The sequence below is a fragment of the Cupressus sempervirens genome, chromosome 6 (assembly GCF_028749045.1).
Source record: "Cupressus sempervirens isolate cs-2001-9-10 chromosome 6, ASM2874904v1, whole genome shotgun sequence".
Lineage (NCBI taxonomy): Eukaryota > Viridiplantae > Streptophyta > Pinopsida > Cupressales > Cupressaceae > Cupressus > Cupressus sempervirens.
In genome coordinates, this window is record NC_143123.1 from 26844197 (window position 1) to 26869685 (window position 25489).

General features: G+C 37.5%; 1 protein-coding gene across 4 annotated transcripts in view; it reads left to right on the forward strand.

Annotated features, from left to right (window-relative positions):
* LOC149550912 (DNA repair protein RadA-like protein) overlaps positions 1–25489 on the forward strand; it is a 168983-nt gene that overhangs the window by 136742 nt on the left and 6752 nt on the right. Inside the window, exon 13 of one of the 4 annotated variants that reach the window (XR_016352635.1) lies at positions 18017–18099. The exons of the other annotated variants lie outside the window; for them this stretch is intronic. The gene's annotated coding sequence lies outside the window, so the exon portion shown is untranslated. The remainder of the gene's footprint in view (positions 1–18016; positions 18100–25489) is intronic. 4 annotated transcript variants of the gene reach the window in all.

Genomic DNA, 25489 nt, shown 5'->3' on the forward strand with positions numbered 1-25489 from the left:
GGAAAAATCGTTTTCAGACCACTGATTCTCATCTCTGGTTCCCATTTTTCATAGTCGTGTCTTTATTTAGATCCCCGTGTCTGGAGTAGCACTGGATTGGATTGGGCATTTTTTCTGTGTTTGGAGCAAACAAACACCTGTAAATCATTTTTTGGTTTGGTTACCTTTTTCAGACACCAAAACCAGAAACGACTAGAGACAATCTGCTGTTTACCAAAATTCGTCATTTATTTGGCCTGCAAACACAATTTTTTCTATAATTTTTTCCTCATGGCCGCCCACCTGGTTTTTTGCTCAAAACCCTAGTTTTTAAACTCAAATTTTTTTTATGATTACAAATTCTTGGTCGGTTTTTCGAGGGCTCAACTGGGTTGTCCCTTTTTTTTGGGTGTCTTGATTTTCATGCTTTGTTTTTGAGCCAGCGGATCCATGAAATGACAACATTTTCGTTCTGGGTTTTTTGAGATCTCTTTTGGGTCACTCCTTTTTTCTGGGTCTTCCATTTGTTTGCCTTGAAGAACGTGCCTTCACAGATTTTATCATTTTTCATTGAAAAATGTGCCGTGGCATCTCTAGCAAACATTTTGTTCCAGCACAACTCCAAATTCAACGGTCGAAATTATAGCACTTGGAAGCAGTGGATCATTGCAATTTTTGAATATCGGAATACTGATCAACTTGTTCTGGGTGTTACGAAGTGTCTGACTGCTCCTAGTCTTGATCAGGATACATGGGATCTGAATAGTTGGGAGGCAATGATGCTTCTCAAGTTATCTGTGGTTGATGCTCAACTCTCTTAGATTCCATTCGGCAAGACAGCTATCGAGATCTGGACACATCTCAAAGGGTTTCATGAGACTTCTGACAAAAGCAGAGCTTTCTTTTTTAAGAACACTTGGATGAGCGAACCTCGCTCTAGGCACACTTGAATAGGATTCAGGAAATATGTGATTAGTTGCTTGCCATTGGTTGCAAGATGGAGGAAGAGGACATTGTGGTTATCACTCTTCGGAGTTTACCAAAGTCTTATGATCATTTTATTGAGTCTCTCAACATCATGTCTTCTAGTCTTGATTTGAAGTTCATTGATCTATGCACACTTCAGCTTTAGCAAGATCGGTGGAAACAATAGTTCAGTAGTAGCTCCACCTCCACAGAGAAAGCCTTTGCTGCTAAATCCTTTCAGAAGGATAAAGGAAAGTTTCAATAACTGTCTCTGCAGAAGTCTTCTACTCTAGCATCAGATGACTCTCGGAAGAAGAACATTCAATGCAACTATTGTAACAAGTTTGGTCACATGAAAGTTGAATGTCGGAAACTCATAACTACATAAACTAAACAATCAGATTCGCAGCCCAAAGCAAATAGTGCAGAGTACACGGAGTAGATGAAGTCTACTTTTTACGACTTCATGGCTAAAAGACCTGTAGATCATGTGAAGTCGTCTGCTTGGTACATTAATCCCTCTCGCCATTTCACTTTCCGTAGAGACTGGTTTATTGACTACCAACCTTATTCAGACTATTATTTTTGGTGGCGAGGAGTACACGGTTGTCAGCAAAGGCAATATTTAGATTCACTCTATTGGGAGAAATCTCATTTTCGTCAATGTGTACTATGTTCTAGGGATATCGTTTACAAATCTTAAACTTGTACATATGAGTAAACTGCAAAGTAAAACTATGCTCAACACGAAGATACTCATAACACCATATTTTTGAATTAGGGAAACCTTGGCCAAGGGTAAATCTTGGTGGGGATGGTACCCGCAAAATGATCCACTAATCAAAATTATCTTGTGAAAGATATTTACCTTGTTAGGAGCTGTTATTATAATACAAAATACAAGCTGATCCCATTGCCCAAACATGCATATGTGACATTACAATTTATATGAATAGATAGAAAACTTGGATTGTGCTGATATCTTCAATATCTGACTTGTCCTTGTAGTTCCACACACAAAAAACTTCATATAACAGTCTGCAATGCTATGTTCATCAAATTCACATGTATACAATGTCATTAAAGTGCCCATATAGCGATCATATCATTAGAATACAATTGGCAAGTTCACTAAACCAAAAGATCTTCCTTTATACCAAAACTTTGAATTGTTGGCCTTGACCAAAAACTTTAACCAAAAACATAGTATTCTGTCTGTTTCCCTATTTTGCGATGTTATACTTGCTATTGGAAAACTTCCCAAACTCATGCAAAACTTATCCAAAAGTTTATCGACCTTGCACACATTATCTATGATGTCCATACTAACTGCCTCTAAGCCCACATAAGTTTATCTTCCTCCTGTGAAGCTCGTCTAACAAAATAATCTCACAATTTACTCTTCACCAATTTTATACTCAAAACAAATTTTTAAGTATCGTTCAACTAAACTTGTCTTTTGATTTAGCTGCCTCGAAAACTATGTTATGTTGCCATTAATGACCATTGACAACCCTAACGACTATCCTTAGCCAAATTGCCAACACATTGGTGTTTTGATTGGAGAGTCATGCCTAGGTGTGTGCATTCATAGTGTCTACTTGTACACGACAAGCTACAACCATCACATGCCGTATAGGCCTTAGTGCAACCATGACAAGCCACAACCACCAGAATTGGAAAACGACAACCAAACTACTGTTCTATGAATTTTGTGCCATTTTTGGTTCGCCGAATTTCAAACTTAAAGCTGAAAATTGAGGCAAACCCTATGATATACTCTTCATACTTAGTATGATGATGAGCATTGCTTGGGATCAAACCCTTATTTCTCCTAATTTGACTAGGAAACTATGTTATTTATAAAACTTCATCGTTTCCTTGCCCATTTTTTGCCTACAATATTCAACATAACTACTTTTATTTAATTTTGTTAATTCTGCAATTGGTGTCCAACGACTACGACTTTGTATCAACAAAGTATGTTGAGACTCTTGTGGGATTGGTTCAAACATGGGGACATTACATGCCCCTTTCTTAAACACACACACGCATGCCTTGGCTAAGTGCAATCGAACAAAAAATTTGTCTTATAAGACTGCAAGTTTTTTTTTTTTTCAATAAGCCCAATTAGGTCCAATATAACAACAAACGAAAGAGCAATATTAATCATTATTTACCACTTTAATATTAATAGAAAAACCATTCTAAATACTTGTGGCAATATTAATGGAAAACCCAGTAATTGAGGAGGTGATCTTATGCAATATAATAAAAAATGGCAAGATAAAATGAAGTCCCAATAACTAGAAGATTAGCTAAGAGGAGGACAATGTTGAGATATCATGACTATTGCAATAGGGGCAACTATTGTGAAAGGATGTGATCTTCAAGTGAATCCCCTTCGAGAAATAGGGTTTAATGATAAATAATAATTAATAAAATGAAAATATATAAAAAGAAACAAACAAATAAATGTTTAAATTGATGTAGTATAATTACAAGTTAGTCAAGTTAATGAAATGTCAAGAGATACATAACAAAGAGTTGTGACTTCCTAAGCATAAGAATAAATGGGAGGAGAATTCATTTGGAAGGGGATGGGAAATTAGACAAAGGAGAGCTTAAGAATTAAAGAACAATGGAAGAAGAAAGAAATTTGAAGAATGATCGAGGTTTGTAACTCTTTAAAAGGGCTGAGAATCTTTGAAAGTGTTGTAATTGAACGTTTCTAACACTTCAAAAGGGTTATGATTGTGAAGGGTTGTGACTCTTTGAAGGAGTTTTAATTATGAAGGTTTGTGAATCTTTGAAGGAGGGACCCAAAAGACTAGGAGAAGAAAAAGAAATAGAGTAAAGCAAAGTATCAAATTACAAGTATTTACCTCCAAACTTAAGACTGTTAATATTATTCTTTGCAATGTAGTAGTGCTGATTGATATATTGATTTGACTTATTAGTTTTGGCTTATCATTAATAAAGATTAAATATATATACTTAACCTTGTAGTAGTCTGTCATGAGGAAATAAGACTGCAATTAAGCTTGAACTGCTAAGGGGGGGACCCAATTGCAATGAGCTATGGACGAATAGCTATGAGGGCACCCTACTGTAACGTGATTGAGGGTGAGCTACTAAGGGCACCCTATTGTAGCGACAATTAAGGAAGAACAACTATGAGGGCACCCTACTAGATTGTAATTGAAGGAGAAATGCTTAAATTTAATTAGAAATGTATTGTTTTTCGCAAAATTCAATGAGAAGATACGTCCATATCAATAAATAAAAACACAAAACAAACAAGCTTAGTCTATATATATAGCTAAAGGAGTCTAACTAGGACGGCACCCTACTACATTGTGATTGAGGGAGAATTGCTAAGGGCATGTTATTTCAAGTACCTTCCCAACCCGTATGTTGGGGGATTATTGTTCAAACCATAGATGGACTAGTGACAGAGTACTCTCCAAGTTGCAAAAACTGGCCGAGTTTTTTGGCTTGGTGAATTTACTGGCACCAAAAACTTGCAGAATTTTTGGCAACAACTTGTCAAGTACTTCCTAAGTTTTTGTTAAAAACTCGGTCATAGGTCTATAACAATAGTTAAAGGCAAAAACTGGCCGAAAACAGTTTCATTTCTCATTTCTTCACTTGTATTTTGTTGAGAGGGGAAAAGTCTTCCAAACACTTGCAAACTAATTTTGATCGATTTGAAGCGGACTTCAGGGGCGTTTGAAGCATATTTGTAGTGGAGTTTTTGAAGGGGATGACATCAAAGATTTGAAGAGGCAAGTGTGGATTTGGTTTCATGCTAGATGGCATTGAGTTGAATGAGTAGTCACTGCTAGTGCCAAGAGAAGCTAGAGGCAAAGCTATATCTATAGGATTGGACAAGCCACAAATTGAGTGAGACATATTGAGCAAGAAGGCAATCATGGCCTGTGTAGACTTCTAAGATTAGACCCTCTAGTTCATTTAGTTTTAATTTTACATAAATTATTTACTATTTTGCTTCTAGCCATGATTCTTTCTCAAGAGAACGCAATTTTGTACCCTCTTTGTGTTCAAATATACATAGACTAAGTTTGTTTGTTTTGTGTTTTCATTTATTGACATTGGATTCTCATTGAAGTTTGCAAAAAAAATGCATTTCTAATTAAATTTAAGCAAATTTTTTAGGTTGTCAAGTTTTTGTTGAAGGCTGGCTGAGCTTTCCCTGAATTTATTTTTTCAGACCTTGGCAAGTTTTTGGCTTTGGTGAGTTTTCCAACTATGGTTTAAACATTGTCCAACTCCAGTGACAAAAGAATGGTGGATGATATATAAAGGGAGAACTACAATCTTAGGGCACCTTGCTATGCTTCTTTACTCCACATCTTCTGTAATTGGAATTCATATATAATTTATTACTGCATGATTACGAAGATATGTCATCTTTACTCCAGTCCTTGATCAATTTATGAATAATGTTTGCATTACTTAATATATGTATATATACACGTATGCTTTTTTATGTTGGTACAATGTCTTGTGGTGAAAGCAAGATTTCAAGTTATGGATCACACAATTATATAGAACATGTATTTGGTAGACTTCAACCCTAATTAATTATGATTGTGATTTAAAGGCTTCTAGGGAAAATTGGGAAGGGGACATTACAGCCAACGATAACAAGTGGTATTTAAGAACAACCAACCGAGCATTCCAATACATTAAGGAATAGGGATCGAAAATAAACATCTAATCAAACTTCAGATACACCTATAATTGTAATAATTGTATCTATAAATTTCTTTGAGAAAGATTAGATTTTTTAACAGTCAAAGGAGCTGTAGTTAAGATCAAAGATAATGGTTCATAGTGGAGTGACCATTATTGAAAAAGAAATGATAGTCAAAAAAGGAGAAAACATTTATAGGAGGATAACAAATAAGGAAACATCAACAAGGGGAATATTATATAGGCAGTGGTTTGTTAATAAGCCAACAGTCAAAATCGAAACAAACAGTGATCAAATTTATAGCAATCAAGCTAATGGCAAACAGAGACTTTAGGAAATAATTAAAATTTTTAATATGTATGAGGGGGTGCAATAAGGAAAAAAAAAAAAAAATTGTTAGTTAACAATTTAAGAATAGGGCAACTCATCATAAGGATCGCTTCTCCCCAAAGGATTAATAGAATATTGTTAAGGTTGTAGCTTTAGTTGGATTAAATTGACCTGGAGATAAATCATGTATGGTTATTGGTAAATCATCATTTAGAAAACACTCTTATATGTACTTATATGTACTTATATATATATATATATATATATATATATATATATATATATATAGTTAGTTAGTTAGTGAGTTAGTTAGTTATATATATATGTTATTGTTAATACATTATTTAATGATGATTAAACATAGAGACATGTCTCCTCTCATATTTATAAGTCATTCAGATCTGCATTTGGAACACATCAATATGATGACAATGTTATTACATTTGTAGAAGCGATTCTTGTTACTCAACAGATATAAGATGGAGAAGGCTTTGATGGTAGGAGGGAACACCCAACAATAAATACCATCAATAGTCCCTCGCATGAGCAAATATAAAGATCAAGGATTATCTAAGCAATCTGCACAAAGGACACACAAAGGGACTAAGATTGATCCATAGAGATTGATCAACATTTGCATCCAAAAACTTATCTTCAGATTTGTAGACTATGATTATATCAAATTGGTTATCTTAAACAACCATCCTTCTTACAAGTAATTGGGTATAATTATGTCTATGTATATGTGAATAATAGGTGTTGCTCAAATGAATGCTTATAGCTAGTTCAAGTTCTCACTGAGAAGTTGCAGATATCTCTGTTTCTGTCAAGAAGTTTCTCAAAACAAGAAACAACATAGTTTTCTCACTGAGAGGTCCTGTTGAGAAGTTGTGAACTTCTCGGCGAGTAGTTCTGAACTAGGATTGGATAACATTTAGGTGGAGGGCAGTGAGAGTAATGACACTAGTAGTGAGGATTCATATGACGAGGAGTCATTGCCAGGACAATCAGCAACTACATCATAAAGAGTTGTTAGGGTTAAACTCCCTTGCACTCCCATAGGTTTTACTAGAGCTACTAGGAAGGGGAAGAGGAATATGATGTAAGGAATAGAGGTCTTTGTTGGCACTTGGATGTATTGCTTTGATGTTGTATTCACGACTAGTTTGTCAACATATGTTTATATGATCATAATAGACACTAATTATGTATATTGTAGAATGATTATTAGTACAACGAAGTTGGTATATCACAGGATAAGTTATTTGAGCTTAGATTTGTGTAGACATCATGTCTATGGCCGATGAGTGTTCTAATTCAATTCAGGATGAGTTACAGTTTGTTTGGTAAAGACTAGTAGTAGTTCTGTTTACATGGATGAACGACAAAGACGGTTGTATTTTTTTTGTATCTTATTGGTAAACATGCATTAATGTCAATGAGCTTGGGGTGTGATAGAAGACTTTTTCCTACACCTATGTTCAAGAGTGAAACATTTGGGCTATTTTTGAAATGTTGTTGTTTGTAACGTGTAGTATATTTTACTATCAACCAACAATGTTGAGGAAGTTTATAATTTATCATTGTAAAATGTAATATTTTTGTTGTAACATGTGGGAACTTTATCTTAATACTTGCAATGATGCTTATGAAGGGTTGCATGCCTTAGCATGGACCTTTTTAATTAATTGTACTTTGGGGAAGCCTTAAAAAGAAGACCTAATAATTATTAGTAAGGGGTATAAAGGAAAGATATTTTCCTTTGTTAGGAATCATCATCATGTATGTTTTGCATGTGATCAGTTGATGCAAGCTTGTATGTTGAAGGATCAGAACAAAGCGTTGGATATGTTGGATGATTGAGGTGAGCTTCAAAGGAACTGTTTTGGCAAGTAAGTTGCAGATCAGTGAGTTCATGAATTTGGATATGTTATCCTGAAGGTTTATTCTTTACACTTGCTCGAGTATTTAGGCAATGGGTCTATCTGTTTCCTATCAACCTTTAATAGGGTTGGAAACTTCTAACAAGGGTTCAAGGTCTCCTTACAGGGGTTTGTCCTCTAATAGAGATAGTTGTGCTAAATGCATTGGATTTGACTCGTAACATGGGCGCATCATTTCATAAGGAGCTTATATATTAGTAAACTATCTTGTGGGTATCATCCGCACCAGGATTTTTCCTTTGGTCAAGGGTTTCCCTAGCCAACAAATCATTGTGCTATGGTGCATGGTTTCTTATTGTTGTAATTGAAATTTATAGGTTTAGTTATAATGACATTTGGTTTAGTATCATGAAGAGCGGGAAGGGGAGAGATCGGGAAGCACATGTTCAAATTTCAAACTTGGCGTCGGGTGGGAAATCTCAGGGAGGTGGATCTCGGAAACTAGGTACGCAGGATGGGATCCAGGTTGACTATGGAGAGGCGGAGTCTGGGGATGGGGACCCACGTGTAACCGGTGGAACCCAACAAAAGCCATAAACGCAATCCAAGGTGGACAGACCAGGGAATCTCCCAGTGAAATGGGCCTCACTCTTTGGTGTTAAGCTCGAGGGGTAAGTCCTCTTTCCCTTTGGTTAAGGTTGTGTCAAGTCTGGAAAAAGGATCGTGCACGATTGCCATTCCAGACGAAATTGTTGACCATTGTATTGCTACGATGGCTTCCACACTTGTGGGGAAGTTTATGGGTCAGAGATCGAACATCGATGTAGTCCAGTCCTTCACAACGAAGAAATGGAGTTTGAAAGGGTAGGTCAGTGTTACTGCTATGACAAAGGGATTTCTTTCTTTTGAATTCACCTGTAAAGAGGATATGGCTGACATCCTGTGTAAAGGACCTTGGATCATTAGAAGGGCTACCCTGGTGCTGCAAAAATGGTCTTCAAAATTGGATTTAAATGAATCTTTCTTTCAGCAAGCTCCAGTATGGGTTAGACTCCCTGAGCTGTCCTTGGAATTCTGGAGTGAGGATGTTTTTATGGGTGTGGCTAGTTCATTTGGAGAGCTTCTCTCCATATTCCCAACTACTACTTCTAAGAGCAGGCTGACCTATGCAAGGATCTGTATAGGTGTTAGGGAAGGGGATGATATGCTTGAAGTGGTGTGCTTTCAGTCAAAACTTGGCACTCATATTTAGCAGTTGGATTATGAGAGTGTCCCTTTTGGATGTTATCATTGTTTTAAGACAGGCCATAGGGCTTTTCAATGCTTGAAAGCAAAGTCAGTTCAGAAGAAGAATCCCTCTGTTGCTTCTCTCTTCAGGGTCAAGCAAGTATGGAAAAAAAAAAGATCACCAACCAGGGCCAGAAGAGTCCTCTTTCGGCGAATAAGAAGGTAGCATAAGCTTAAAAGAAGGTAAATCAAATGCTACCTTCTGATTCCACATCGACTCTGGGCACGGATGGAAAGACTGTTCCTCAGGATGAGTTGTTGAAGATAGCGCCGAACTCCTCTCTAGTCATTAGGGAGCGGCAAATGATAATTGTCCAACCCCAACTGTTTGAGGGTGCTCTGGCTGAGGGAAGGTTGGATCCTCAAGTGATTTTAGGAGATGAGGTAGGCAAGGATGCCCCATAGCAGGCTGTTCAGGAGGCTGTGATGTTATGTTCTCCACTTTCTGTGGGAAGGCTTGACCTGGCTTCCATTGAGGTGGAGAAGGATAGAGTTAATAGGGATATTATCATCTATCAAGACCCAAAGGAAAATCTTGTTTTCTCTATAGCTGGAGGGACTAGCACAGGAAAGTTGGATGTTTTGGTGAAGGAACTAGACCAGTTGGATGAGCTCTAGTCCCACTTTAACACTCCTCTGTTGGATGAGGAGAAGAAGGGAGGTCTGCCTTTGGACTGGGAAAGTAAAAATGACCTTTCAAACTTCATTAATGGTCTAGCTTTTTTGGTTATGGACCTCATGGGAGGTGCCTTTACTTGGTCAAATAAACGCATTGGTCAGGACTGTATCTAGGTCTGATTGGACAGAGCTCTTATCGCTCCCGACTGGTTGCAGTCTTCCTCTTGCAAATTAGCTCTTCTGCCTAGAGTGGGTTCTGACCACTCCCCTATTTCTCTTTCGGTTGTTCCTATAGGCCCCAAAAGGCCTCCCCCTTTTCGTTTTGACAAAATGTGGACCTCCCACCTTGATCTTTTAGACAAGATAAAGCTCTGGTGGAGTATTGATGTGGAAGGCACAGCTATGTATAGGGTAGCCAGAAAACTTAGCAATGTTAAAAGGATGGTTAAAGCCTGGAACAAGTCTGATTTTGGCCACATATTCTTTGAGAAAGAAGTCCTATCTGACAATCGTTCTTCTATCCAAGCGTCAATTCAAGAGGATGGGTATGACAAGTTTAATAGGGAGCCTGAGCTGTCTATCCTTTCAGATTTACACAATATTATCAGTAAAGAGGAGAAGTTCTGGAGACAAAGATCAAGGGTTAACTGGCTCAAAGAGGGAGACCAGAATACGAAGTTTTTTCATCTTGCTACTCTAAAACATCGTGCTAATAACAGAATCACAAGTTTAAAGAAAGCACAGGGAATGCTGACCAAGGATGAGGAAATCTCAACTGAGGTTGTTTCTTTCTTCTCCTTGTTGTCTTGGGATCCTATGCTATCCAAAGTGGATCAGGATGACATTGTTTCCTGCATCCCTCAGATCATCCTTCCTCACCATAATAAATTGCATCGAGCCATTCCCTCTGATTTGGAAGTTAAAGAAGCTCTCTTCTCTCTGCCGGCAGATAAATCTCCTGGCCCTGATGGTTTCCCTTCTTTCTTTTTCCAATTGTTTTGGCCTGTTTTGATGAAGGATGTGGTGAAGGCTGTTCAGGAATTCTCTGGGGCTAGAAGCATTCTAAAGGAGATTAACTCTACTTTTTTAGTTCTCATTCCTAAAGTTCCTGGAGCCAATTCCTTGGACAAGTTTAGACCAATTAGTCTATGCAATTCTTTTTATAAGATCATATCGAAGGTTCTTACTTCCAGGTTGCTCAAACTCCTCCGTTTGATTATTTCTCAACAGCAAACTGGTTTTGTCCCGGGCAGACAAATTTTAGACTCTATTATGATGGTGCATGAAGTGATTCACTCTATGGATGCTGGAAAAAGGGAAGGGATGTTACTTAAACTGGACCTCTCAAAAGCCTATGACCGGGTTGACTGATCTTTCTTGGATATGGTGCTTAAGGCTTTTGGGTTTGATGACAAACCTTGTAAGCTAATCTCTCAGCTGGTTACTACTTCCTCGCTTGCTATCTTAGTCAATGGATCCCGCTCCGATTTTTTCAAACCTTCTCGTGGTCTTCGTCAAGGGGATCCTCTTTCGCCTATTCTCTTCATAATCTTGGCGGAATGCATAGGAAGACTTATTGAGAGGAATAAGAAGGAAGGGAGAATCAAAGGTTTTAAACCTTCTTCTAAAAGTGACCCTTTTACGCATCAGCAATTTGTTGATGACACTATTATGGGAGGGGAGGCTTCTGTTAAGGAGGCAAAGGCAATGAAGGACATCTTGGATATCTACTCCAGAGGGTTGGGACAACTCATCAACTGGGATAAGGGTTTTGTATTCTTTATCAACACTCTTGAGGACAGACAAAAGAAAATCTCCAGAATTCTGGGATGTAGTGTGGGCAAGCTTCCCTCTACCTATCTTGGGCTTCCTTTGGGCACGAATCCTCCTGATTCTTTCTGGAACGACATTATGGACAGATTCAGTAAGAAGCTGGTTGGTTGGAAAGGGGCCTCTCTTAGCCAAGCTGGAAAATGCCAATTGGTTAAATCCACCCTTCAGAACTTGCCTGTTTATGCTTTGAGCCTTTTTGTGATCCTTGTGAAATTTGTTGAGAGGATGGAAAAAATTCAGAGAGACTTCTCGTGGACGGGGGCTGAAAAGAATAAAAGGTATCCACTCGTTGCTTGGGAAAAAGTTTGCCTCCCCAAGAAATATGCAGGTCTAGGCATCGGGAAGCTAACTCACCTCAACAAGGCTCTTTTGGCTAAGAAAATATGGCGTATCTTCAGCAGCACAAGGGAATGGAGAGACATTATGGAAAACAAGTATATAACGAGGCCCTCTAAATAGTTTACCCTCTTCAGCGAAGATATCCCAAGAGGATCTGCTGTTTGGAATGGTTTTTTAAAAACCAGGGACCTGGCAAATTCTAGAGTCTCTTGGTAATTGGGAAATGGGGAGGATATCCAATTCTGGTCCAATAGCTGGCTTATTCAGGGCCCTCTTATGAACAACCCCAGCTATGAGGTCTGGGTGAATGACTGCATCAACCATTTTGGGCAGAAAGTTAGTAACTATAGGATCGACCAGGGATGGATAGACCTTTCCGTCATCTCTGAAGATCTTAATCCTATTATGATTATGCTAAACTCTATGACCCTAAATAACAACAGGGATGAATTGGTCTGGGGAGATAACACCAATGGGCTATTTATAGCTGCCTCTGGGTATTCGGCCCGTTGGAGATTAAATGAGATTCCTCCTTGGTCGAGGGCTTGGCTCCTTGGCCTCATTCCAAAAATTAATATGTTCTATTGGTTGGTTCTACAGGACAAAATCCTCACCCAGGATAACCTCATTCAAAGAGGTCATATTATGCCTAGCAGATGTGTGTTATGTAAAGATCAAACGGAGACTGGCAATCATTTGTTCATTCATTGCTCTTTCTCTAGGGAGGTTTGGGTTTTCCTTACCGAGGACTTAGGCTTCAACTAGTGTGTTCCTTTTAACCTTCTGGATCTCTTCTGTCAATGGAAATGCATGTTCAATAGGTCCGATCTTTAGGAATTAAGTTCTTGGATCCTGCCTCATTTCTGTTGGAGCATCTGGAAGGAGAGAAATAACAAAATCTTTAGAGATAAAGAGGAGCCGGCTATAGTGATAGGAAAGAAAATATTTGCAAACATTAAGGAAAACTATTCAGTAAGGAAAGGGGGAGATATAGAATTAGGTGGTAGAAAAAAGGAGAAGGCAAAAGACAGAAAGATGAAAAGAGAGGAAGCCAAATGGCTTCTCCCCTCGGAAGGATGACATAAAGCCAGCTTTGATGGAGCGTCCAAGGGAAATCCTGGCTCCTCAGGAAGTGGAGGCATAATAAGGAATGAAAATGGCGATGGTATTGCGGCTTTTCCCCTCCTGCTGGGATTTCTAACCAACCACTTTGTAGAAGCGAATGTTGCGTGTAATGTTGTCAAACTGGCTTTTGAAGTTGGAGTTACTAATCTTTGGCTTGAAGGGGATTCAAACAACATTATAAAATGTATTAATGGCAACTCTCAGCCATCATGGTCGATTGCAAATCTTATTGATAAGACTTGTGAGACTCTTGCCAAATTCGGTACAGTCCACGTCACTCATATATTCCGGGAAGCTAACCCGGTAGCCGATAGGTTTGCTAATATAGGGGTTGGCGCAAACCAAATAAAGACATGGCATCCTAGAAATATTTTGCCGAGGGATGTCAAAAGCATGATCGAACTGGACAAGATCCAAGGAAGTACAGAGAAGATCAATGTGCAATTATGAGAATGAATGGATCAAGGGGAAAGGGTACTTCCCAAAAAGGTAGCATGGGAAATTGTAATTGCTGTAATTTATTACAGACTATTCGACACGCTTTGTGGGTCTTTTTTTGCATTTGCAATAGGAGCAACAGAAAGGCTAATTCTTTCTGCATTCTGCTCATACACAGAGGTTCCTATCAGTTACAGTGCAAGGTGCATATGAGAATTGAGGGTGCGCAGAGTGCAGATATGGTAGGCGAAAGGTGCAGAAAGGAGCCGGTTGGTGAAATAGAGAAGTGGAGGAGTAGGGAAAAAGTTTTGGAGCAGCTGGATTAGGGCGGGATTACCAGATACATGACAAAACTGAATGGTTTTGATCAGGAGGTGACCAATAGCATGGTTGGTTCATGGAAGGAAGGCAGAGTTAAGGTGAATGGGGTTTTTTTCATGATCATTGAGGAGGTGATATCGACCATTTCTGAAATCCCGATTGAGGGTTTTAAGTTTTTCAGAGACAAGAAGCTCTCGGCTAATGCTGTGCGAGATTTTGTGACGGATGCGGAGGAATTGAAAGCCTTGAAGAAGATTGACACGTACTATGTTCTTGATACCATGAAGAAACTATGGAGGTATGTTCTGAGAGCTGTTATCGAGTACATTACTTTGGACCCTAGATTTGATCGGGCTCATACCCACGACTTTGTTCTTTTGAATCATTTTCGGCACAATTGTAAAATTTCTTTTCCTTTTTACTTGTTAACTTCCATGAGCAAGGCAGTGGTTAGCTTCAAAAAGAAGCCCAATGATAACCCCGCTCTGCATGAGGGGCTCTTGCTGCTTATTTATGAGCACTTTAAGGCTTAGACAATAAGCAATGCCCCCCCTCAGATTGAGAATGTGACCTCGGGAAGCTCCAACTTCTCTTCAGACTCGGATGATATTCAGAGCTTTAGCTCTGAGGATGGCAAGATTTCTTCCGCTGACAAAAACATCACCCATCAAGTCAAGAATTCGCCTTCTTCCATAACCCCTAGTAGAAAAAGCCCTAGGGTTCATGGGCAAAAGCAACCTGTGAAGGATGTGAAGGTTGACAGTGATGATGAGGAGGATGTGGAGATGAAAGAGGAGGAAAAGGAGATGCAGGAGGAAAATAAGGAAGACCGGGGAGGGAAGAAACGCAAGAGGGTGGGTTTAGAGGATGAGAGATTGCAGCAAGAACGGGATATGTCTTTGCTGCCTCTTTCTCCTATCCATATTCAAGCCCAACTTGAGGAGCAAAAAATGGAATTTGATACCGAGGGTGGGGAGGTGCAAGTGAAAGACAGGAGGAAAGCTTGGAAAGAATTTAATGTTAGACCTCGAAAATGGGCATTTTTGGAGAGGCCATGAACCTGCAGGTCCTTGTGGAAAACCAAGAAGGGGCGCAGCTTGAAGAACTCATAGACCCGACGATTGTGGCTATTTCGGATAAAGCAAGGGATACTGGGCTGAACCTCTTGAACAATGCCCGCAACAGTATGATTGATAACTTCAGATCAATCAAGTGGCTTTTCCATGAGCTGGAGGAGGTCAAAGAGCAGGTGGGTCATATGGAGGAAAACAAGAATGGAGCGGATTTTGATAATAGAGACGGCAACGGTGAGAGGCTCAGTCTGGCGGAGAGAAGGATTAACAACCTCGAAATCTACAATCATAATCTCTCGAACCAGATGATTTCGCTACTTAGCTCCATTAATAACAACATCATATCTTTAACTGGCTGGATCAAAGACGGAGTAATGAAGGAAGAAGAGGAAGAAAAAGACAGGGAAAAAGCTAGATTGGTGGTCGACACTGCAAAGGACAGCATCAACAATGGTCAGGACTAGGAGGATCAAAGGGTGCACCAACAAGAGGCTGAGGAGAACCAGATGGCCTATGAGGCTGCTCAGGCCATGCAAGACCTAGAGATAAAGAACGAGGACTAATCCACTGCCTGTTCTTTTGTCTTAATCTTTTTTTTTGGCTTTTTGTCAGGGCTTTTGCCTTTGTCATTTCTTGTTGTATCTGTTCCTGGTCTTTTCTATGATCTTTGTTTTTCGGCTGGACCTTGGGCTTATTATCAGCCTTTGAACTTGAACTCTTTTGGCTGGTCTTTTCTCGCTTATTATCAGCCTTGTTTATGTTTAAACTCTTGGGTTTCAGGGTCCCTGTAAAACTTGTTTATCTAATCAAAAACATTTGGTTTCAATTGATTCACCCCCTGCCCCCCCCCTCGGTCTGTTGTGTGTGGACTTTACTTCTTAGCAATTGGTGCTAGAGCATCAGGTCCTCTTTGAGAAGGAAGGTAAGAAATTTGAGATCTATGACTTGCTAGAAGAAGAGTCATAAGTTTGATGGGGATTGTTATGAGAGTTGGAAGAACAAAATGCGAACACATTTGATCTTCATGAGGATTGACTTCTGGTTGGCTATGAAGTCTAAAGTCTGGGTTCAAACAGAGGACGAGCTATCTTCGAGCACAAAGGAGGAGAAAAAGATATTCCAGTGTAATGTGATTGCAAAGGAGGCGCTTATCAACGCACTGTCTGAGTTAAAATTCATTGTGGCAAAAGAACTTTACTTAGCATATGATATTTGGGTTAAATAAGAGCATTTATATGAAGGAGTTGAATATACAGAGAAAGTGAAATTGTAGAATTGGAAAACTAAGCTAGAAAATGCTGGAATGAAGAAGATGAAACTAGCACAACATATGTATAGAGGATCACTGAGATTAATATAGGAATAAAAAGTTCAGGTGGAACCATATGAAAAGATGAAATTTGTGAGAAGATTCTTAGATCCTTAACACCAGCTTATTGGAAAAAGATAAATGCTTTTGAAGAAGTTATTCCTCCTTTTAAAGATTTTAATAGAGAAACATTGATTGGTAAATTGCAAGCTTCTAAAACTAGAAGATTGAAAGATACTTTGCCTATTTTTGAAATTGCTTTCAAAGTTAGTGCACCTAAATACAAGAGAATACTAACCAAAAGTGCGAGCACTAGTAGCAAGAATCTTGGAGATTAAGCCAAATATTGGGAGGATACAAGAAGAAGAAAGAAAGATGAATTTGTATCTCTAATTGTAAGAAAAGATCCTAAAGGTAAGGGAATATTTAAAAACAAGGCACCTTTTGTGTGCTGACACTGTAAGAAGTTTGGTCATTTTATTTCTAGATGTCTTACAATAGAATCTAAGGTAAAACCTAGACCTTATAAATCAAAGTTTCCTAAAGAATGCTTGTATGTTAGTTATGAAGAAAATGAAGTCGAACATATCAATTTTATAGATAGTGATGGTGAAGATGAAATTGGATTTGTTGCTATTAATGAAGAAAGTGTTGTTAAAGAAGAAAAATCACTTATTTCAGAACGGATGACAGAGATAAGTTTATTGAATTTAAGATCTATGATGCAAGTGTTGTTAGAGTTGGTAACAATGCACCTTGTCCTTAAAGGGGAAAGAGTCTATCACTATTGATGGTAAGACTAACACTGAAGATGTGTATTTAGTTGATTGATTGAAACATAACTTGATAAGTGTTGGACAACTAGTTGATAATGGTTTTCATTTGCAATTTTCTGAAAATAAATGTTCAATTAAGTATAAGCATGGAAATGAGATTGCCACAAGTACAAGGAAAAGAGGTAATGTCTTTCAATTAAATCTCAGATAAGTTGTCTTGTTGCAAAAGTTGATGATAGTTGGCTACAGTATAGAAGATTTTGTCCTATAAATTCTAATAATATATTGAAGGTGAGTAATTCTAAGGCAGTCAGAGATCTACCTAAGATTTTGAAACCTTTTAACATGATGTGTAAATAATGTGTAATGGCTAAACCGAAAATGAGTACATTTTTGAGCAAAACATTTGTTACTTTAGGGTAATTGGAGATTGTTCACAGGCTTATGTGGATGTACAAAGATAAGAACATTCAATGGTGAAAGGTATTTCATTCTTTTCATTGATGATTTCACTAGGATGATGTGGGTTACTGTTTTGAGAGAAAAATTTGAAGCTTTTGATAAGGTCAAGATATTTAAAGAAAAAGTTGATAATGGATCAGGAGTGATCATAAAATGATCGACGTCTAACTCAAGTGGAGAGTTGACATCTAAACAGTTTAATGCATTTTGTGAGGAGAATGGTATTCACAAGCAAACTCCAACACCTAAGACACCGCAACAAAATGGTATAAAAGAGAGAAGAAATAGAATAGTGAGTGAAGTGTTACATCCCAAATTTTGCCCTAATTTTAAATTTGTTTGTAATTGTTGGATTTAACAAATTATTCTTTCATGATCATGTGAAATAGATAGTTATTTATATATGTTGTACTAACTGTCGATGAAATGGTCGGTAACCTATAACTATTATTAGATGATTAGTAGTTGTTTGATTTAAAATAATGATTAATATGTTTTTTTTTATGAATTACTATGGAATTATTATTATATCGAAAGTGTTTTTATGGTGATTGCAGGAGAAGATGAAGAGGGGGGAAGCATTGCTAAACGAGATCATCGGAATGGGATGTTCACTTAGTTCAGTCATCAGGATCGGCAGGTATGACTTTAAATTTCCTTGGAAGGGATACGATGACTTGACCATAGAATACATTATGGGACCCGCATGAGCTATTAAGAAAACAATATAGGAAAAACATAAAATAATCTAATTTAAATATAATACATACCTTAAGAGATTTTTAATTAATTTTCATCATAATATTATAATAAATACTTACATATGAACACATAAATATAAAAATGAAATGACACCAAAATATTATAATAACGTAATTTAATGATGGCACTCCATTAATATACTTACATGAACATATATAAGAACACATTATAATTATAATCTTTTCAATTTCTTTTTTCAACTTTCCTTCACTTTTCAAATCGAATTAATGATTGGAATTCGAATGGACTTCTTTGAAACTACTAGAAGCCGAGAAGCCACGACTAGTGTTTTATATAGAAGCCATAATAGTAGTCGTAAAATGTAACTCCCAGCCTTACAATCATCTGCTATTATTTCTGTATACATTGCAACAAGCCGAATTTCATAATATCACAGTATTTTACCTATATCTGCCCCGTACCCTGCTATTGCCATATCCAGCTTGATCGAATTTGGGTGTTTCAACTAAGTCGTACAAGAGTTCTGGCTGGAAGTTGTGAAGTTGCCAAATCCAAGCCAAGGTCTTCCATAAACCAGGTTATGAAATATTTCCAACATTTTATTTACTGCCGTTTTCCAAAATGTAATACATACTGCAGCCGGCTAGGCATGATATATCAGTTTTAAGATAGAGATTATCATTTGTAGCACTGCTGTTGGCCACCTTCAATTTCATAGAGCCTTCCATATTCATTTTTCTATATATATATTTTTATTCATTGCATCTCAAACAATCAATAAAGAAGTTGGCGGTAACTTAGGGATCTCAAAATAAAACAATAACCATCACAAACAATATGAATATCAACAACAATAATTATTCTGCTCCTGAACCATGACACACGTAAAATATGAGTAGTATGCTCATCCAAAGCACTTGGGAATCACCGGCAATAAGGCCACAATGGTGATGAGGTGGAAAGGGGGTAGCGAGCTCATAAATTCTAATGCACCTAGGATTCACTGGCTGATAGCCAAGAGATGGTGAAGAGGTGAAATGAACCTGCAAGGAAATAGGAATGAAATCAGATATGAACATCTTAATAATGAAATATTTAATAGCTCATGCTTATCCTTGTAATGGAATCCGTTGTCAAGTCGAGTGGTGGTGATCAAGTCAATGTACCGACCGCAAATCGTTGGCCAAGGTAGTTTCTAGGCATTTGTGCCATCCAATGATCACTTGATGTTTGTAACATCAATTATATAGGTATAACTGAGTGGGCACTCAAAACACCCGGTAGCTCAGATGGCTGGACTGAAGAACATGTCAAGCCCGATTCCGAGGTAGGGAGGGCCATTCTAATATGTTAGGATGTGTGGGGATAAGTATGGTCCGAGGTTGGGAGGTTAAGCCTATGTCAATGCTTCTCCTCTCAATAATGCCAAGACTTGCACAACCACATAAAAGATCCTTTCATAATACTTGTATTTTTTCAATCCTCTTGCTTCTTAGTTGTTAATCGTTTATCATGGATTACATATATTTTAGATAGTTGTTTTATTTTAGTAGAATAGTTAATTGTCACTTAAATTGAATAAGAATATGTATATAATCAGTTAAGCATGATAACAGTTTAGATAGATAGTCGTTACTCTATTTTCAGCTGAACATGGTTACAGTTAAGAATGGTTAAATTGTTTACATTGAATATGTTTATGTTTATTCTCATGATAGATAGTTGTTATTCTATTATTTTCAGCTGACCATGAAATTATATTTAGATTAGTTAATAACCAATCCTGAATATTAATATAGTTACCTTATGTTATTGCTAAAAGAAGTCAATGTCAGGTGAAATGGAATCTTTTACTTTTATGAACGTTGGGGGTTGTTAGTTTTAAATGTCTTAGATTTAGTTATGAAAATCCTTTTGTTACATGAAGGAGCAAGAGCAATGTTGCTTGAGGGAAAAGTTACTCATGTACATTGGAGAGAAGAAATTAATACTACAATATACACTATGAATAGAGTTCAAATCAGACAAGGAACAAGTAAAACACCTTATGAATTGTGGTTTGGTCATGCACCTACTCTTAAATATTTCCGAATTTTAGGGAGAAAATGCAATATCAAAAGAGTAGATGAAATAAGGAAATTTGATCCTAGAAGTGATAAAGGCATATTCCTTAGATATTTAACTAAAAGTAAGGCTTATAGATTCTATAACTTGAAACTAAAGAAGAGTGTTGCAAACCATCTTGGTGATCATATCATTGGTGATGCTAGTAGAAGAGTGTTGACAAGAAGAAAGGTAGGAGATGAAATTTGTTTGATTTCACAGATTGAACCTAAGAGTAATCATGAAGCATGTAAAGATGAATCTTGGATAAAGACTATGAAAGAAGAACTTGACCAAGTTGAAAAGAACTATACATGGGAATTAGTCCCTTGGCCTAAAGATAAAAATGTTATTTGAACAAAATGGGTATTCGGGAACAAAATGAGTGAGCAAGGTGAAGTGTTAAAGAGCAAAGCAAGATTGGTATGTAAAGGCTATTCAGAATAAGAAGGTATAAATTTTGAGGGAACCTTTGCTCCAGTAGCAAGATGAGAGGTTGTAAGATTGTTTTTCGCCTGTGTCTAACACAAATTTCAAAGCGTATCAAATGGATGTTAAGTCAACTTTCTTGAATGACGAACTTGAGGAGGAAATCTATGTTGAACAGCTTGATGGATTTCCATTGATAGAAGAAAAAAGACATGGTATGCAAACTAAAGAACATAATTTATGGATTAAAGCAAGCACCTATAGCTATGTATGGGAGATTGGATAAACTCTTATTGAATTTAGGATTTAAGAAAGGTAACATAGACAGTAATATGTATTTGAGAATTAATTCCGATGGTTTACTTATTATTGAAGTATTTGTCGATATCATTTTTTGGAGGAAATGACGAGGTAACAATACGTTTTCTTATGAGATGAAATGTGAATTAAAAATTTCTATGATTGGTGAAATGAAGTACTTTTTAGGATTGCAAATAATACAAACAAAAGATGGTATCTTCATATCTCAAACTAAGTATCTTAGGCCGTTGTTAGTAAGATTTGGCATGGAGAATCGCAAACTAGTTGGAACACCTATAGTTATAGGATGCAAGTTAACTAAAAATGATGAGTCACCTAGTTCTATGCAAACTAGATATAGATTAATGATTGGTGGCTTACAATATTTGACTCATACAAGACCAGATATTGCTAATGCAATTGAAATCGTAGCAAGGTATCAAGTAGGTCCTAAGGAGACACATCTTGCAATTGTAAAAATGATTTTCAGAGATTTGAAAGGAACATTGGAATTTGGCTTGTGCTATGACAGATCTAATAATTTTACATTGTATACATATACTGGTGTTGATTGGGTAGGAAATGTAGTTGATAGAAAAGGCACAAGTGGAGGAGAATTTTTCTTGGAGGAAGGTTAGTATCTTGGTTGAGAAAGAAGCAAGATTGTATCTGTTAGTCTACAACATAAGCAAAGTATGTAGCAGCAACAAATAATTGTAATAAGATAATGTGGATGAAACAAATTCTAAAGGATATTGGTATTAAATTTAATGAACCTACTATTATGCATTATGATAATACAAATGCAATTAACATGTCTAAGAAATCTAGGTTACATTCTAAGACTAAACATATTGCAATTAAGTATTATTTTCTGAGAGAGTTCACCGAGAAGGAAATTAGAATGGAATATGCAAGTACAAAAGAGTAGATAGCAAATATATTCACGATACCATTGGCTAAAGACACCTTTGAGTATCTCAGAGATATGCTTGAGGTAATGTCCCCACCTAGTGTAGAATAATTGATGTAGATTTGCATCAGTCCAATATACTCAGAGCATATTTATTCATCTTTATGTGATGCTTGGTAGTACTCTTTAGGGGGAGCGGTCTCATGAAGCAGAGCTATTTCTAAAGCTCTTATGTAATGATTCTTAGCATAACAATGTCTATTGGCATTTGGGCATATATTTTGTTGCAGATTGGCTTGATCCAATGCATGTACTTTGATGAAGATCATCATTAAAGGGGGAGAATTACAGAGGGCTGGTTGATATTTGGCATGTTGGCACCTTTGCCGTTGATGTCAAAGGGGGAGAATAGTTCATTAAAAAACCTATGTGAAAGGGAGAGCAATTGATCAGACAAGATTCTTGTGGGATTCTGCGAGAGTTGAGAATGCTATATATGTTGTGGATATTCAAGAAATCATATTAAGTTGTCAACAGGATAAAGGTTACTTTTTGGATTGATAGTTTTTCACCAAATGTTACCTTCAATGCCAGTGGGGGAGATTGTTAGGAATAGAGGTCTTTGTTTGTACTTGGATGTATTGATTTGATGTTGTATTGATTACTAGTTTTGTCCTTGATGACAACATATGTTGATGTGATCATGACACAAATTCTATATGTAGGAGGATGATTAGTAGTATAACGAAGTTGGTATATGAGAGGATAAATTATGCATGCTTAGATTTGTGTAGAAGGATGAGTATAGACATCATGCCTATGTTCAATGAGTGTTTTGAGTCAATTCTGGATGAGCTACAATTTGTTTGGTAAAGACTTGTAGTAGACCTATGTACATGGATTAATGACAAAGATAGTTGGTCGTATTTTTGTTGTATCTTATGTCAACGAGCTTGGGATGTGATAGAAGACTTTTTCATACATCTATGTTCAAGAGTGGGAAACATTTGGGACAAAGAACATTCAATGCAACTATTGCCAAAAGTATGGTCATATGAAGGTTGAATGTCGAAAACACTTAGCTGCTCAAACTAAACAATCTAGTTCGCAGCCCAAATTATATAGTGTAGAGCACGTTGAGCAGAATGAATCTGCCTTTTATGCCTTCATGGCTAAAAGACCTGTAGATCATGTGAAGTTGTCTATTGATTCAGGTGCCTCTTGTCATTTTACCCATCGCAAAGATTGGTTCACTGACGGCCAGCCTTATTGAGATTTTGTTATTTAGATTCAATCTATTGGGTGTAATCTCATTTTCTTCTGTATACTACATTCCAGGGATAGAACTAAATCTACTCTTAGTTAATCAATTGCTGCGACGCTCTCCACAGTGGGATGTCACCTCAGTTCACATTAGTGTACCATTATTGTTAGGGCGACTCAATCTATTGTTGTAGTGGGTCTTGAGGATCATGGTCTCTTCTAATTAACTAATTTTGGTACTTCTCGGGACATAACTATGGCAGTTCTGCAGTTCTGTGTCTGTACACTTTGACATCAATGATATAGGCACTTAGTGCAGTATCTCTCTTAGCTTGCTCGAGAAGAGCTTGTCCTCGGATTGCTTGAGATTTAGGCTTAGCAGCTTTGAGTTTGTGATGCATGCTAGCCTCAGAAGCAACATCACACACCTTTCACTAGTGGGGATTCATGGTGAGCTTTTCAGGCACTTAAGCTTGTTCCTGCCGATATGTGCGGCCCTATTGCCACACTTGTTGTTCTTGGGTCTAGGCATTTTTTGTTGTTTGTTGATGATTTTTGTAGAAAAATATGGGTATATTTTCTTAAAAAGAAAGCTGATGCATTTATTGCTTTTTTAGAAGTTTAAACCATTAGTTGAAAAGGAGTTTGGGAAATCTATTATTACTCTTAGGTTAGACAATGGGGGGAATTTTGTTCTAATGAATTCTCTAGCTTCTTGGATACTCATGGCATCAAACGCTAGTTAACCACACCCCACGCACCGCAAAAGAACAATGTAGTTGAATGTCGGAACAAAACAATCACTGAGATGGCTTGATCCATGCCCAAACACATACATTTTCCAAAGAAGTTTTGGTCAGATGCAGTTAACACTAGAGTTTATCTTTTGAACCGATCACCCGTAGTTGCAGTCAAAGGTAAGACCTCGGAAGAGGCTTGGTTAGGTCGCAGGCCTAGAATCAATCACTTGAAGGTTTTTGGCTCTCTCGCTTGACGAGTCACACACCAAGTTGGATGCCAAAAGTTAGAAACTCATGCTTACTGGATATAGTTGTCTTCACCAAGCCTATTGCTTGATTGACATTGAGACATCTCGTCTCTTGTACAATCGTGATGTAGTCTTTGATTAGCAATGAGGACCTTTCATGTCTGTTTCTCTTGTTCTTGATCCAACAGACCAGCCTATGAAGGCTAATGATTTGGGAGTTAGGCTTCCATTAGGTCCACCTGATGGGAGGGGTCCAATAGCTCCTGTAGCTCTTGTTATACCAACAATCCCTGTACATACACCTCTAGCTTCTCCTGCAGGATCACCCAGATTTTTAGATGCTTCAACTGAGTTTGATCTAGATACCTGATGAGGAACTTGATCATAGAACATCTCCTGATACTAATGGTGGTCATTCTCCTCTCCAGCCTAAGTGGCGGGTTAAGATACTTGTTGATCTTCATGATGATGAGCTCGTTGATGGGAGAACTGTTCGGAATTGGAAAATGAGCAAACCAACCGAATCCATAAACATTGCTCTCATGACCAACATTCATAATGTGTTTGAACCTCAAACATATATCTCGAGGCTAAAGGAATTCCAGAGTGGGAATAGGCCATGACATCTAAACAACAGAGCTTGTTGAAAATTAACACCTAGGTCCTTTCTCATCTTCCACTAGGGAAGAAACACATTGGCTGCAAATCTGTTTACAAAGTCAAATGCAAATCTAATGGTACTTTGGATAAGTACAAAGCTCATTTAGTTGCAAAGCGATTTTCTCAGCGTTAGGGCATTGATAATTAGGAGACCTTTGCTCCTATTGCAAAGATGAGCACAATTAGATTATTCCTAGCCATGTCAACACAGTTTGGCTGGAAGGTTCATCAAATGGACATCAAGAGTGCTTTCCTGAATGGTGACCTAGAAGAAGAGGTATACATGACGCAGCCTCTTGGGTTCAAGGTTGCTAGTAAAGAACGTCAGGTTCTCAGATTAGCTCTCAGTGTCTTGAAGTAGTGCCCCTTGGGCATGGTACTTCAAAATTGATATGTATCTCAGTGATCAAGGTTTCTATAGGAGTTCTTCATACTCAAATTTGTACATCAAGACTACTGACAGTGATATCATCCTTCTGGTTATTTATGTGTATGATTTGATCATCACTAGTAGTTCGACATCTTTTGATTCAAGGAATCAAATAGAATTTATACCAGTCTTTTGATATGACTGACCTTGGGCTCATGCATTAGTGCCTAGGTGATGAGGTTTGGCAATAGTCTTCTGGTATATTCATCTCTTGGTCCAAA